Genomic DNA, 17236 nt, shown 5'->3' with positions numbered 1-17236 from the left:
TCATTTCCCATCATCTCAGTTTCCTCGTTTACTTGATATTATCCTACTGTTTGGTATATATTTTTAAAGCTTAATATCCTTTTTGGAATAAGATGTGCCATGGAAATAGGAAATATATTTTAAAAAGAAGAAAACTGAGCAAATAACTAAAGATGAAATTTCTATCAGACTGTACTAAAACAAAGTTTCTTATTTGTTTGTTATTCTTTTTTAAAAACTGAAGACAATAAAAGTGAGAACATAAGAAAAGTTAGTCCTTAATGCATAGAAAAACACTTTAATATAAGGGATGGCTTGGTGATAAAATGCACATTTCAGAAGCCACTTGGTACATTACATCAAGATTAAATATTACCTTTTAGGACAATACTGGCATTAATTCTGGCACAGTTTTAAAGTCAACATTATGTATAAGATATCTTATAAAATTAGTTACAGCGTTACTCCATTGACTACTGTATTGAAAAATATATTGCATTTGCATTTTAAGTGTTTTCTTTAAAAATGCTTTACAAAGATGCCTTCCAAATAAAAAATTATTGACCAAAAAAAATTGACAAATTACTTGAAAAGACAGAAATGCTAATTCAAAAGCCATAAATCACTTACACAGCAACACAAATACAACTTTCATAAATATTAAAGAATTAGAAATAACAATTTTGATAAATACTGCAGGAAATATTTGACCTCAGAAATACTGACAGATTAAATGTTCAGGTTGATGTCCCCTTGCTTGAGGTCTTTTCCACGTTCTCTCTCTTATACATAAAACTCATGTTTTGTAAAATCCAGTCCTATAATATTAGATAGGAGAAATTATTGTCACTCTAATGTGACTCTTAAGATGTTTTCCTTTTAAATAATCCTATTGAAAAAAATTTAAAAACCTAACTATATGTCCTATGTTTAAAATTTCTTCAATAAATGTAATGGGAATGATTGTGGTATTAAATAGTTTTCTTATGAACTAACTATCCATGGGGAAAATAAGGTAATAATTTTAATGATCTACCAAATGCATTATATCTCAAGATCATTTAGATCTCTGCATATCAGAGCTCCTGCAGTTTCTAATAATACATAATCAGTAAAAATGAAAATCAAAGTCAATCTTGTTAGAAAAAATTGGGCAAATTTATTAGCAAATAAGGATTAAATACTTAATTTTTTAAAATACTAAACCAGTTGTTCTCTTAAATACACATTTAAATTACCTCCTGTTACCTTCTGTGGAAAATTATACTTGGGAGGCATCACCTGTCTTCTGCCCATTCCATGAGATCGTGAAAGCAAGCAGTCTACATACATGTCCCAGAAATCCTGAGCTATGCTTAAGAAGACATTATAATGTCTAGGCCGTTGGGATTTTTGCAAGAACAACATGAAATTCCAGAAAGCATCCACATTGTGCTGTATCTTGAGTTCCTTGAGATCTATCAACGTCAAAGAGCAAGCATTCCAGCACTGGAAATCGATATCTTTCATGATGCCTGGGCTGATGCTGGCAAGCACTCCCTTTTGAAATTCAAAATCAGCATTCATCAGATTGATCAACATCATGCAGCCCAGTGGTAGGTAGAACCATCTTCTTGTGGCAAAACCCATTGTCTATACATGGAAAAAAAGTAATAAATTTTTTTAAGTTTTAATTTTTTAACGTAAATTCAAGTTAGTTAACATACAAGGTGGCACCAGTTTCAGGAGCAGAATCCAGTGATTCATCACCCACATACAGTGCCCAGTGCTTCTTAATGCCCCTCTCCCATTTAGCCCATCTTCCTACCCACCTCCTCACTAGCAACCCTCAGTTTGTTCTCTGTGTTTAAGAGTTTCTTATGGTGGGGCGCCTGGGTAGTTCAGTGGGTTAAAGCCTCTGCCTTCGGCTCAGGTCATGATCCCAGGGGCCTGGGATCCAGCCCCGAGTTGGGCTCTCTGCTCAGCGGGGAGCCTGCTTCCTCCTCTCTCTCTCTCTCTCTCTCTCTGCCTGCCTCTCTGCCTACTTGTGATCTGTCAAATAAATAAATAAAATCTTTAAAAAAAAAAAAGTTTCTTATGGTTTGCCTCCTGCTCTGTTTTTATCTTATTTTATTTTTCCTTTCCCTCTCCAATGTTCATCTTTGTTTCTTGGGAAAAAAAAAAAAACAGGGAAAGTATTTTTAAGTTAAAAAGAAAATTATTTGGACACCAGGTGGCTCAGTCAGTTAAGCATCTGCCTTCAGCTCAGGGCATGATCCCAGGGTCCTGGGACTGAGACCTGCATTGGGCTCCCTGCTCAGTGGTAAGCCTACTTCTCTCTCTGCCTACTGCTCCCCCTGCTTGCACTCTCCCTCTCTCTCTCTCTCTCTCTGACAAATAAATGAAATCTTTAAAAAAAAAAAAAAAGAAAGAAAAAGAAAATGATTCAATTAATGATCTGTTTAAACCTAAAAATTCGTAAATATATATGTGTTTGGTTTTGATCAAGCCAAATTTGCTTACTATGTATTTGTTGGTTTTCTTCTAAGTTGTTGACTCTCAGACCTTCCTTTGAAAAAATTCAGTTACGATTTGTTTAACCAACCTTCTGATAGTCTTCAGGAGTCACTGAAACCCAAAACATGTTTACGAAGATGTGATGGATTCATTTCATCACAGACTTTTAGAGCTGAAAAATCTTTAAAAGCATGTGCTCCAAACTTCTCCCTTTACAAATTAGAAAAATACTCCTGATATGGTTCAGCAAGAGCTCAGGTCTTGGGTATCCCTATCCAAGACTTCTACAACACATTCCAACTAAGGGAATCAGAATACAGTCCATTCTATGTGTAGCCATGAGAAAAAGACGTTTACTTATTTTTTTAATTTAGATGTTACCAATCTATTAACCCAAATGGTGTTGGATGCCCAAGTGCCAAGTTTCAAAGTAACTGATCCTTCTTACATTTATTCATGGAAAAATATTTGTTATGGACTGATGCCTGGTAGCTTCCTGGCTTCTCTCAGGTTGTTAAGGATCTGTTTGGAGAAAACTAAAATATATAACTGAAGGAGCACAAAGACAATAAAGGTAATATAAGCTATGATGATATGTGCAGGGCCAGTACCATTCGGCAAAATCTTGGCATTTTCTAATGTTTCTTTGCACAAGTTTCCCTGCCAACTGATCACTCAGTAAACTAACTACATAAGTGGACATCAAGGACTAAACTGGCTTTGAATTGCCGCAGGGCTACTCTCCCAGGCTGACATTGGAAATGTCCCTGACACAAACTTGACAGCCAGGGCAGCGGGGGTGGGGAGTGGGGGGGAATTGGGGGTGTTGCAGATGGAGAAGACTCACCACCACCTCCTTACTGATATACTGCTGTTTGACACCTCCCTTAAAATAAGTTAGGATAAAGGGACAAAAGAAACAAATTTAAACTTAGGTTATTCGGATCGCTTCACATTGTCGAAAACTGCAGATCCCCCCCCCAAATGAGCGGAGAGTGCCAATTTATGATACGACTTTAAAAAGAAAAGGACTGGGTGCGGCCTGAGAATTTTCTTCTACAAGAATTTCAGATTACACTCCTGCCTCCGGGTGGGTCATCTGGACTTGGGAGAGGAAACCCGAGCGCGAATGGAGTACCTCTCCTCCGCGCCGAGGCGCGCGTCCAGCGCGGTGTTCCGCGTGCGGTCAGCTCCCTGCAGGTCTCCGGCGACTCCTACCTGGGAGGAACAAGAGATCTCAGCGCGGGCACCAGACGACTCCCAGACCTCCCGGCGCCCATCCCCTGCCCAGCCGGACCCACCCCCGGAGGCAGGCGAAAGGCGGGAAGCCGCGCTCGGCGCGGTCCACGGCAGACGCCTAGAGCGCCTAGAGCTCGCCCTGCTAAAGTGTGTCGGTTCCACCGCCCTCGGGGGCTGGGAGGCTCTGGCTCGCCGAAGGTAGCGCTTCGGACTCTGCTGCGGCCTCGCAGGTGGTGCGGTGGTCAGCCCCGTAGCCCGAACCACGCTCCTTTTCTAGAGAAAGAGGCGGCAGAGAGTGGGTGGCTACGCTCGCGAGGTCCAGCCCTCTTCTCGCCCACCTTCCCTGACTGGAGACCCACTGGACCCGCCACGCCCTGCACTGGGTCGCTGCTCCTGTCCTGCCTTCCTCCGAATTTCTATAATTACAACAGCTCAGGTATCCCTCGATCTCTCTGCTTCCTCTTGATTTCTGCCATTCTCTGCGAAAATCCACCACAGCAGTCAGTCTAGTCTCTACCAAAGGAATCTCCTCCCTCCACCCACCCAACCTTCTGCCCTGGAGAAAAACTACCTGGAGAAAAACTTTCCTAAAGCTATAGTCCCTATTAAAGTGAACCTCCTTGATGGGTTCTAACCTCTAGCTACGTACCATTTAAATTATTAATGCTAACACATACAAACTTGCAACGTATCTTCCCTTCTACCTAAATAGACACTGTTTAATGCTGAAAAGAGCCTTTTCTTTAACCTTTGATAGAATGAAGACTCTGCTCAAGTCCCTTAAGTATCTTTCTGTATATTGTGCATCAGTCTCAGCCTTGACACATCATTTGGACTATCTTTGTGTTTAAGTCTGTCGTCTATGCCCAGATTCCAATAGCAGTCATCACAGGAGCCGTATGGGAAATCAACCCAAAGCTAGTTGCCTTATCCCCACTTACCCTTAGGCAGGTCACCTTTTCCTCATGGGTTCTTGAGCTGGGATGGTGAGGCAGTGCGCCAAGCCCAACAGCCCAATTTCCCAGCAGTTGTTCTCCTAAAGTCCACTTCTCCTAAAGTCCTACCCTCCTCCTCCTAACAGTATAGCCATCATTAGTCCTGCCCTGGCAATGCCTTTTCATGTCCCTCCCAAACTTAATAAGCGGCTCCTCTACAAAACAGAACTGAGAAGTGATTCATTAACTGATTAGGCAGAATGCACACAAATCCCTCTTACACCAGATTTTCTTCAGCTCTAGGTTTCTGGGCATTTCAGTCCACTGTTAATCATGGACTCCTAAAATTGGCAGAGACATTATAAGTTACCTAATCCAACATCCAACAACCCTCTGAAGCTTGAACCCCTCCCTCTCTCAAAGAATTCCCTCAGTGGGTTAAAGCCTCTGACTTGGGCTCAGGTCATGATCTCAGGGTCCTGAGATCGAGCCCCGCATCGGGCTCTCTGCTCGGCAGGGAGCCTGCTTCCTCCTTCTTCTCTCTCTACCTGCCTCTCTGCCTACTTGTGATCTCTCTCTGTCAAATAAATAAATAAAATCTTAAAAAAAAAAAAAGAATTCCCACTCACCAAAGCTATTGTCCAATTTGACTTGATCTTAGGCATTCCACTACTATAAAATGAGCAAAGGATTCAAACTGGCAATTCATAGAAGAGTAATAACCAGAATCCAGTATGTATGAAAAAAGATGTTCACCCTCAAGTAATAATACTTTGTTTTCACTAATTAAATTTTAACAAAAATTAACACATTTGATATTATACTTCAGCAAATTTTTGAGAAAATGAACACTTTCATATGCTTTTGAGAAGAGTGTCAGCTAGTAAGTATAATCACCATGGTAGAAAACTGGCATAATTTTTGAATCTGAAAATGATCCAGAAGTTCTACTCTTAGTATCTACTGTCAAGACAATGACAGAAAATATCCACTATGTGATTGATTACTCTGCAGGGTCCACTGATACAACATAAATAGAACCTATCTAAATGGTGACAAACATATTTTTTATATAATTGTTGGGTCATCCAGAAAGTGAAACATCCAAGGAAGGTAGAAGGGAATCAAGGAGAAAGAAGCATCAAAGAGTAAGGAAAAGGTGGAAGAGGAGAAAAACAGAAGGAAGCTTAAAAAGTGAGATATGGATAGTAAATTTGGAATTTTTAAAAAATATTTTATTTATTTATTTGACAGAGAGACAGCAGGAGAGCACAAGCTGGGGGTAGTGGCAGAGGCAGATGGAGAAGCAGGCTCCCCGCTAAGCAGGGAGCCCAGTCTGAGGCTTGATCCCAGGACCCGGAGATCATGACCAGAGTTGAAGGCTGTTGCTTAACTGAATGAGCCACCCAGGTGCCCCTAAATTTGGAATTTGTTAATTGATAAGTACATATAGTAAAAGGTAAGATACAGATATTGAATTTATACTTTGTAAAGTTGCTAAATAAGTATGGTAAAATTTCTTGGGTAACTTCTAAATGACAGAAATAAAGAACACAACTTTTAAACAGGTAGAAAATAAAATCTGAATTGAAAAAACGGATTGATTTGTGAGCAATATAGGTGGTCTTGCTCTGTACTTCACTGCAGGCTGCATTTTTGTTCTCTTGATAACAACTGACTTTGAACAACTGACTTGAGAAGAACTGACTTTTCTTCTGATTCTAACACAACCCACTATTACCGTGAGCAGGATACTCCAGACCCTTCCTCCTAGAATATCCAAAGAAATTCAAGACGTTTAAGGCAGCTGTACTGTTCTGTTCTACGAAGGAGTGGGATCTTTTCAGCTGTGAAGCCTGTTGTTGAACCTCTATCTCTTAGGTGTGGTGCTGACTCTGCACTCTGTCTTTATTAGACTGATGGAGTCCCTGGGGGGCTTAGTGGAGAGCCCATTGCCTGGGAGCTCAAGAGTTGACCACCAGAGGTCAACTGGCTAACACAGAGTCCCCAAGCACCTTCCAGACCATCAATCTAGAAGGGTGTGGATAAGATCTCTTTCCACCAGCTATAACCTTTGAACACTGCCTTATGTGTGTCAAGCCAGGTGTCAAACTCCTAGGCAGGCAAGTTCAGAGCAAAGTGTTATCAGAACTGTTAACAGGCCCTTGAAGGGCCTCTCCATGTGGCTCTTCAAGGGCCTGTCCTGGCCCTATTTTTGTCCTGGATAAAGAGCCCCATTTAATACACATGTGTGAGTGGGTTGCCTATAACTGTGGGATGAAGTGATGTCACTCTTCTACTTGGGTTCTGCTGTATGCTTTGCTGTCCTTGCCAACATGGCTCTGATGTCTTGGCTTTTGGATGAGAGTTTGTACTTCATGTTTAGTGGCTGGAAGATGGCGTCATTTTCATCCTTGCTTCCACAACATTTGCCAACGGTTCCTTTGGATTTGGGTATCTTATGGTCACTTTATTTGGTGTTCAGCCACTCTTCATGAAAGCTTTTCTGTGTGTGGATAACAGTTGAAGAAATGTGTAGGCTGGCTATAGGAAGGGAGATGATGGAGTAGTTAGTATCCAATTCTCATTGTTTCACATGTCAAAATCCTTTCTTCAACATAGTGTATATGTGCATATATCGGTCTGAAGGGGGCAGTAGAATGGCAAAGCCTGCTTAGGACATGAAATTATAGTCACCATGTGACTTAAATGAATTTCTCTTATGAAATAAAGTTGAATATATATTTTTTAAAAAGAAATAAAGGGGATTAACAAATAGGATCTCAATTAAGAAGGCAAGAATAGAGGGGGAGAAAAAGCATAGAGAAAAATGACAAGTAGAAAGCACATTTAAGATGGAAGAACTAAATCAATAATCACAATAAATATACATGGTATATAATAATCACAATAAATATACATGGAACTTATCAATTAAAAAGGGACAATAAGGTTAGATTGTAAATTCTGCTATATGCTGTTAAGACAAAATACAGAAAAAATAAGGACAGGGAAACTTGAAAAGAACAGAAATAGATATATTATGCAAATGTTAATTTTTTTAACTGATACAGTTTTATTAATACCAAATAAAAGAGAAATGATAAAGGAGAAAGAGGAACACTTATAATGATATAAGATGAAATTTAGGAAGAAGATAAAAATATTCTAAATGTACAAACAGCTCATAACATAGCCACAAAATACATAATGTAAATATTGACAGAAGTAGAGGGAAAACTGGACAAACTCATCATCATAATGAAAGATTCAATGAACTTTAGGTTAAGAAAACAAATAATTACTGAAAGTACAGATGATTTGAATGACACAATTAACAAGTTTATATAGAACCTTGAAACATACAGTTAGAGAACAATTTCCTCTCAACAGAAAATAAAATTAGTCTCATGGACAAAAAGCAAGTTTCAAGAGATTTCAAAAACTGTTAGCATTCAAATTTTGTTACCTGACCATGATATAGAAAGTTCACAAATAAAGACAAAAACATAAATTTCTATATGTTTGGAAATTAAGACAGCAAATATTTTTTATACAATAATTTTATTTAATAATAAATTTTAAAATCAATTATAGGGGCACCTAGTGGCTCAGTCAGTTAAGCATCTGACTCTTGATTTCAACTCAGGTCCCGGGATCAAGCTCTGCATAGTGCTCCGTGCTCAGCAGGGAGTCTGCTTAAAGATTCTCTACCTCTCCCTCTACCCCTGCTCTCAGACTCACTTTGTCTAAAATAAATTAATTTTGAAAAATAAAAATAAAGATAAATTATAATGACAACTATAATGTATTTAGAACTGTATGATAAAAATATAGCATATCAAAACCTATGAGAAGTTATCATTCAAAGGAAATTAACGTCTTTAAATTCTTGTGGCAAAAAGGCAGGCAGACTGTGAATTGATGATACAAGGAACCAAATTTAACAGTTCAAAGAGAAATAACAGAATAAAAACCCCCAAAGGATAATATATTTTATAAAAGTACACATCAATGAGCTAGGGAAAAAATAGTTGAGTCTTCTTAGAAAGAATAATAAGACAGACAACCTCTGTTGAGACTGACCAAGAAAAAAATGAAAAAAGGTACAAATAATATTATAAGAAAAGTGGTATATATCTTATCTATACATATAAAAAGAATTAAAAAGATATGTGACCATGAAGAACATGATATAACATAAATTTGAAAATAAAAATGAAATTAATAAATTCTTAGAAAATATATTTGTAAAGTTCATATAGAATGCAAAATCTGAATAGTCAATGACATTTAAAGACCTTAAATCTTCCCACTGGATAAAAAATCAAGCTCATATGATTTTACAGTCAATTTTCAAGGATCAAACATTTCCTGAAAATTAAAAAAAAAAAAGATAAAGCTCCTAAACTCATTTTAATATAACAAAGTGAGAATATAGTGTGAATAAGAGTAAAGGCAGAAGCCCATCTCACTAATAAGTATAGATTAAAAAATCCCAGAAGCCCCTCATTGCCTCAGTTGGTGGAACATGGGAATCTAGATATCCCAGGTTATAAGTCTGAGCCCTATGTTGGTTATAGAGATAACTTAAAAAATATTAAAAAGAGAAAAATCCTGAACAAAATATTAGCAAACCAAATTCAGCAGGATTTATAAAAACATATATCACTATCAAGCTAGGATTATCCTAGGGATGCAAAAGTAGTTCCACATATGAAAATCAATTACTGTATTCACCATATAAACAAATTAAAGGAAGAAACCACTTGAAAAAAATCAACACATTCAAGATTTAAAAAGAAACAAAATGATGTAACTCTTAGCAAAGTAAGAATAAAAGAAATTTTCTTAACCTCATATCCACCAAAACCCTAAAACAAGCATCTTTCTTATGGTAGAACATTAAAAGCATTCTCTTCTAAATTAGGAATTATGGGCACCTGGGGGCACAGTCAGTTAAGGGTCTAGTTTTGGCTAAAGTCTAATCTCAGGATTATAAAATCAAGCCCATGGGGCACCTCGCTTAGTGCAGAGTCTGCTTGGATTTCTCTCTCCCTCTTCTGCCCTCCCCTCTGTGCTCTCCCTCTCTCACTGAAATAAATTTCTTAAAAAATTAGTAACTAGACAAAGATGCCTATTACCTCTGCTCACATTCAAAATAATACCTACATAGAAAGGTTTTAAAAAAAGGGGCAGGGAGTAAAAGGGCTGCCAAGAAAGATTCAGAACTGTTTAGCCTACCAGAGAGGCAGTAAAACTATTGGTTTAACATGAAGTTTAGACACCAACTGCCGAGTTTTAAATCCTGCCTTCTAGGTTAAAATGACAATTTGTGACTTAATGTCTTTGTGACACCGTTTCCTTATTTGTAAAATGGGGATGAAAAATAAACCTGCTTCATAGGGCTGCTTAGATAATTAAATAAATATTTATAAAGTGTTTGGAACAGTGCCCAGGACATAGTAAGCATGCTATATATAAGCGTTTGTTTCAAAAATAATAAAATAAGTCATATCCACAGACAAATTAACAAGAGAGTTTTGTAAGGTCTTGTAACATTGATGGATATAGGATCAATCTACTAATATCCATTGCATCTCAATATATGAGCCAATACAGAATTTATAAATTAGAAAACAGGTACTATTTATAATAACAACGAAAATATAAAGTAATTATAAATAAATTTAATGGGGCTCCTGGGTGGCTCAGTGGGTTAAAACCTCTGCCTTTGGCTCAGGTCATGATCTCAGGGTCAGCATCGGGCTCTCTGCTCAGCAAAGAGCTTGCTTCTCCCTCTCTCTCTCTGCCTGCCTCTGTGCCTACTTGTGATCTCTGTCTGTCAAATAAATAAATAAATAAATAAAATCTTTTAAAAAAGAAAGAAAGAAATTTAACAAGGACATATAAATTGTTTATGGAAATCTTTTAAAATCTGACAGAAAGACATTAAAGAATCTAAATAAAAATAAAGCTAATATGTGGCATACAAAGATATCCATCTTCCCAGAGTAATATATAAAATTTCAATCAAAATCAACAGAGTTAATTAAAAGTTATTCTGAAAGTTGTATGATAATATAAAAATCCAAAATAGCTAAGATTTTCTTAAAGAACCACAAGAAGGAGAAAGACTCACTAGTAATTAAACAGGGTATTATTGGCTCAGGAATAAATAAATCAACCAGTGGAGTAGATTAGAGAACCTCAAAACAGACCCTACACATTTATGGAGACTGTGCAGGTAACAAAATCAGTTTTGTAGATCTGTAAGAAAACAGTGGCTTTTTCAATAAATAAGGCTAGGACAGTTTGTTATCCATATGGAAAAAAATAAAAGTGGATTCTTACCTCATTCTATTACAAAAATCAATTCCAGGTAAAGGAAGAACTTAAATGTGAGAAGCAAAGCATTCTAGCATTAAGAGAAATTCAGAAGAGTATCTTTCTGATCTCGAGGTTGGCAAGGATTTCTTAAACAAAATACAAATAGTGTTAACCATGAAAAACTAGACATTTAACTACATTAAAATTACTGTTCTGTTAACTACAAGACATATAAGTAAAGATAAAAGATAACTGTAATCTGGGAGAAGATAATTGCAGTACATTTCACCACAAATAGATTAGAAATAGGATATAAGATCTAAGAGTCTTCAATGGAATCAACAAGAAAGCACAAATATCATAATAGAAAACTGAGCAAAAGGCTTTAGGCATTTCATAAATAAAAAAGCATAGTGAATTAATGCATAAATATATTCATAACCTCAATAAAAGCAGGGAAGTGCAAATTAAGATGACAATCAGATATGAACTAGTACCTATAGAGCCTAAAGAAGTCTGGCAACATCAAGTACTGGTAAGCATATGAAGTATCTTAGGTCCACCAACAAAACATGGGAAAAAAGAAATAAACGTGTGTGTGTAACTTTACATATTTAAAGAGATTTGTTACAAGGAATTAGCTCATGTGATTATGGAAGCTGGGAAGTCTCATGACCTGCTGTCTATAAGCTGGTGACCCAGGAAAACTGGTGACACAGTTTCAGTCCAAGTCCAAAGGCCTGAGAACCAGGAGAGCCAGTGTGGGTAAGTCTCAGTCCAAGGAAAAGAAAAAAAAAATACAAAAATACGCACAACGATGTCTCATCTCAATAAGTCAGGCGAGGAGAGCAAATTCTCCCTCACTGGCCCTTTTTGTTCCATTTAGCCCCCCAAGAGATCTCTATCCACTCTGGAGAAGGCAACCTTCTCTGCTCAGTTTGCCAATTCAAATGTTTATTACATTCAAGAACAACCTAATAGACTCACCCAGAAATTCCATTTGACCAAATAGCTGGGTACCCAATGTCCCAGTCAAGTTTACTGATTTAGTTAACCATCACGTGAAGCAACAGGGACTCTTACACAGCTAAGAGGAGGATAAATTTGTTCGATTAGTCTAGAACACAAATTGGTACTATCTTCTAAGTTTGAACAACCATATAACTTGCAATGTCTTTTCACTTCAGGAGTATACGCTGAAGAAAGTCTTATGTGCACCAAGAGATATAAACTAGAATGGGATGTTCTTAGCACCATTCATAAAAGCAGAAAATATGGAAATAATTCAAAATGGCCATTAACAGGAGAATGGATAAATTAACTGTGATATGTTTTCATACTGGGATGTCATTCAGTAGTGAAAATCAATGCACTCCAGGGTGCCTGGTGGCTGAGGCAGTTAAGCATCTGCCTTCCACTCAGGTCATGATCCCAGGGTCTTGGGATTGAACTTTGCATCAGGGTCCCTGCTCAGCAGGGAGTCTGCTTCTCCCTCTGCCCCGCTCCTGTGTTCTCTTTCTTGTGCTCCCTCTCTCACACTTTCTCAAATAAATCAATAAAATCTTAAAAAAAAAATAAAATGAGTAGACATCTATACTCTTAATAGAGGGGAAAAAAAACAGTTTGAAGAAAAAATCATTTTTATAAATTTCAAAAGTAAGCAAAATGAAACCCTATGTTCTTTACAAATACAAATATATGTGAGAAAATAATTTTAATAATAAGAAAGTGGCTTGATGAAATTCAGGAGAATGGTTAGGTTTGGGTACACAAGGGAACGAGATCTAGAAAGAATGTATAAAGAGCTTCAATAAATTGTGGATTCACTAGTTATTTATGATTAGTTTCCAAAATATGTATGTTAGGTATATTCTTTTCTACTATGGAATAATATATAATAAAAGTGTTAGGATAGTACAGAATGATATATTTCAAATACAGAAGACAAAGCTAGCTGACTGGTTACAATGATTTGAGATGGAAATAAAAGAGAACTTATATTTTTAACTTACCTGCTTATGGGGGTGACAGTAACAAATATGAAAGATGGAAGGAAGATGATTAGTGGGGGGGATAGATTTGATTTAATATTTACTGCATTAGAATTGATTTTGAATTTTCTGGAGTATCTAACACTTAGCTAGAAATATAACTAAATTGAGAGGTCTCTATTTTGACAGAAAATTAATTACTGCTTTGAGAATATACAATGATAAAATATGGCTGAGATGAAGATGGAAGACTATGCCTAAATTTAGGACCCATGAACTAAAAATGGAATCAATGAAGGAAGGAGAGAAAGAACATTCAGTCTATACAAGCTCTAGGGCAGTACAGTGTCACAGAACAAAGGGATGATGCAATGGTCTGAATGTCTGTGTCCCTCCCCAAATTCATCTGTTGAAGGCCTAACCCCCTAAAGGTGATGGCATGAAGAAGTAGGGCTTTGGAGGAATGCTTAAGTCAGAGGGTGGAACCCTTATGAATGGGATTAGTGTTTTCTAAAACAGGCTCCAGAGAGATCCCCAGCCTGCCACCACATGAGGACACAGTTAAGAATTAGGCAATCCGCAACTCAGAAGAGAGTCTCCACTAGACCCCAACTATGGTGACACCTTGATCTTGGACTACCAGTCTTCAGAACTGTCAGATATAAGTTTCTGTTGTTTATAAATTACCCAGTCTTTTGTATTTTGTTATAGCAGCCCAAACAGACTAAAACTGAGGAAATAATTCAAGAGCCAGACGATTGCAGTCGGTCAAACACTTTAGAGAAGGCTAAGAGAATTGGGTCTTGAAATACGATTTTTCATCTGGCAAAAAGAAGGTGCGGGGGTGAAACTCAGCTACACAACAATAAATTTTTTTCCCACAACAATACATTTTAAAATAGCTATGATAAGGGGCGCCTGGGTAGCTCAATGTGTTAAGCCTCTGCCTTCGGCTCAGGTCATGATCTCAGGGTCCTGGGATCGAGCCCCACATTGGGTTCTCTGCTTGGCAGGGAACCTCCTTCCCCCTTTCCGTCACCTTAGGTCCTACCCTACTTCTAAGTCCCTTCTACTTAATTCAGTCTTACCTCTGCAGTTAGGTGATCATTTTCACTACATTACTTGGCATCTATTCATATTTGTATTTGGCACCTATATTACCTATGTCGTCTTTTTTCTATGAAAATGTGTTAACTTCCCTACTAGTTTAAAAACATACCATCCTTATTTCATGTTTTTCTAGTGACTGGCATGTAATACAATGGGCACTCAGTCAATACCTTTAGCTGATTTCTCCTTCATATCCATAATATTCTGTCCATGTAGGAAGATTAGTCAACTTTCCACAAGGTACACCTAAGTCTTTTAACTCTAGTATTGCCTGTGAAGATTGCCTTGTTGAGTCAGGTGGGTGGCCTATTCATTCTGCCCACCACACCGTGCTTCTTCCTACCTTCTAGTCACTTAGTTGCAGTTCTGTTACACTTGTGTTTATCCTGTTTCTCCTTTATACAACATGCTTCTCCAAGAAACACTGCCATCATCACACCCCACAGGATTTAGAAGAACACTCCACACACAGCAGGGACATGGTGACTGACTAATGCTGAATACCTACAAAAAGAAAAAATTTTCAATTCATTAATTTTCTGACTCATTATAATGAAAGACATTAATTTAAAACATCTACAATTGCAATTGCTTCTAGTAAACCTAAATAACAATGTATTCATCAAAATGTAATTCGATGACCTTGGGGAGAAAGAGCAGGAAATGAAGTTGAAACAAATATGTACCCTGCAGAGAAAACAAGCACTCCTTGACTGTGACTAATTGAAGGGAAAGAAGGCATAATTTTTTTCAGGAACACAGAGACAAAGATGAACAAAATGTTGTCTCTGGAGAAAAGAGAAAAAGAAAATTTCAGGAGAGAAGTTGAAAAAAGATCATTAATCCTTACCCCTGTCAAAAAATTAGTAGAATATATTTTGTTGACATTAAGTAATAAAAGTGAATCTTAAGTTTAATTTACATAGAAAGTGTATAAATATCATGTATTCCAGGATCCTAATTTTACCTCTTTGCATTAGTTTGTAGTGGTTGCCGTAAGGATCACAATATATATTAACTTTTCACAGGAAATCTAGGGTTAATTTCAAATTGATTCATGTAAAATGTAGAAATCTTGCAAACTATGAGTTCATTTACTCACCTTTGCATCCTTTTTTGCTAAAGTTGTCAAAGTATTACATCTACATACATTAGATGATAAAATCTTATAATTGCCAATGCTCTTCATCCCCCCACCCTCTGCTAAGATCTGAATTTGTTTTTATTTCTTTTTACCCTGAAGAACATCCTTAATATTTATCTTTTTCAATTTGTTAAATTCAAATTCAATTAATTAACATATAGTGTATGTATTATTATTTTCAGAGGTAAATTTCAGTATTTATCGGTCTTATATAATACCCATTGCTCATTATATCATATGCCCTCCTTAACACCCACCACTCAGTTACCCCATTCCCCCACCCCTCCCCCCTCCAGCAACCCTTAGATTGTTTTCTCTGATTAAGAGTCTCTTATGAAGAAAAAAAAGTCTCTTATGGTATGTCTCCCTCTCTGATTTCACCTTTTTTTATTTTTTCCTCCTTTCCCCTATGATTTTCTATTTTTTAATTTCTATATATGAGTGGGATCATATGATAATTGTCTTCCTCTGATTGACTTATTATGCTTAGCATAACACCCTCTAGTTCCATCCACATCATTGCAAATGACAAGATTTCATATTTTTTGATGGCTGAGTAATATTACATTGTATACATATACACCACATCTTCTTTATCCATTCATCTCTCTATGGACATCTGGGTTCTTTCCATAGTATGGCTATTGTGGACATTAATGCTATAAACATTGGGATACAGTTGCCCCTTCGAATCACTACATTTGTATCTTTGCGGTAAATACTTAGCAGTCCAACTGCTGGGTCATAGGGTAGCCCTATTTTCAACTTTTTGAGGAACCTCCATATTGTTTTCCAGAGTGGCTGCACCAGCTTACACTCCCATCAACGGTGTAGGTGGGTTCCCCTTTCTCTGCATCCTTGCGAACATCTGTAGTTTCCTTACTTATTAATTTAAGCCATTCTTACTGATGTGAGGAGGTATTGCATTGTGGTTTTGATTTGTATTTTCCTGATGTTGAGTGATATTGAGCATTTTTTCATATCTCTGTTGGCCATTTGTATATCTTCTTTGGAGAAATACCTGTTCACGTCTTCTGCCCATTTCTTGACTGGATTATTTGTTCTTTGGGTGTTGAGTCTGATAAATTCTTTTTAGATTTTGGATATAGCCCTTAATCTGATAAGAAATTCACAAATATCTTTGCCCATTCTGTTATCTATCTTTTGGTTTTGTCGACTGCTGTGCAAAAGCTTTTTATCTTGATTAAATCCCAGTAGTTCATTTTTGTCTTTGTTTCCCTCACCTTTGGAGACATGTCCAGCAAGAAGTTGCTGCAGCCAAGGTCACAGAGGTTGCTGCCTGTGTTCTCTTCTAGGATTTTGATGATTCCTGTCTCACATTTAGGTCTTTCATCCATTTTGAGTCTATTTTTATGTATGGTGTAAGAAAATGGTCCAGTTTTGTCCTTCTGCATGTGGCTGTCCAATTTTCCCAATGCCATTTGTTGAGGAGACTATCTTTTTTCCATTGGATATTCTTTCCTGCTTTGTCAAAGATTCATTGGCCATAGAGTTGAGGGTCCATTTCTGGGTTATCTATTCTGCTCCATTGATCTATGTGTCTGTTTTTGTGCTGGTACCATACTGTCCTGATGATTACATATTTGTAATAGAAGTTGAAGTCTGGAATTGTGATGCCACCAGCTTTGGTTTTCTTTTTCAACATTCTTCTGGCTTTTCAGGTTCCATACAAATTTCAGGATTATTTGTTCCAGCTTTGTGAAGAAAGTTGATGCTATTTTAATAGGCATTCCATTGAATGTATAGATTGCTCTAAATAGCATAGACATTTTCACAATATTTGTTCTTCCAATTCATGAGCATGGGATGTTTTTCCATTTCTTTGTGTCTCCCTCAATTTCTTTCATGAGTGTTCTACAGTTTTCTCAGTACAGATCCTTTGCCTCTTTGGTTAGGTTTATTCCTAGGTATCTTATGGTTTTTGGTGCAATTGTAAATGGGATTGATTCCTTAATTTCTCTTTCTTCTATCTCATTGTTAGTGTATAGAAA

General features: G+C 37.1%; 1 long non-coding RNA gene across 1 annotated transcript in view; it reads right to left on the bottom strand.

Annotated features, from left to right (window-relative positions):
- Positions 1-6012: 6012 nt before the first annotated feature.
- LOC116569191 overlaps positions 6013-17236 on the bottom strand; it is a 34643-nt gene continuing 23419 nt past the window's right edge. The window contains exons 3-5 of the long non-coding RNA XR_004276904.1: positions 14424-14584; positions 11004-11125; positions 6013-7193 (exon numbers count right to left, since the gene is read on the bottom strand). This is a non-coding gene — a long non-coding RNA (uncharacterized LOC116569191). The remainder of the gene's footprint in view (positions 7194-11003; positions 11126-14423; positions 14585-17236) is intronic.

Source organism: Mustela erminea, chromosome 11 (assembly GCF_009829155.1).
Source record: "Mustela erminea isolate mMusErm1 chromosome 11, mMusErm1.Pri, whole genome shotgun sequence".
Taxonomy (NCBI): domain Eukaryota; kingdom Metazoa; phylum Chordata; class Mammalia; order Carnivora; family Mustelidae; genus Mustela; species Mustela erminea.
This window is presented reverse-complemented; position numbering and strand designations above follow the sequence as displayed.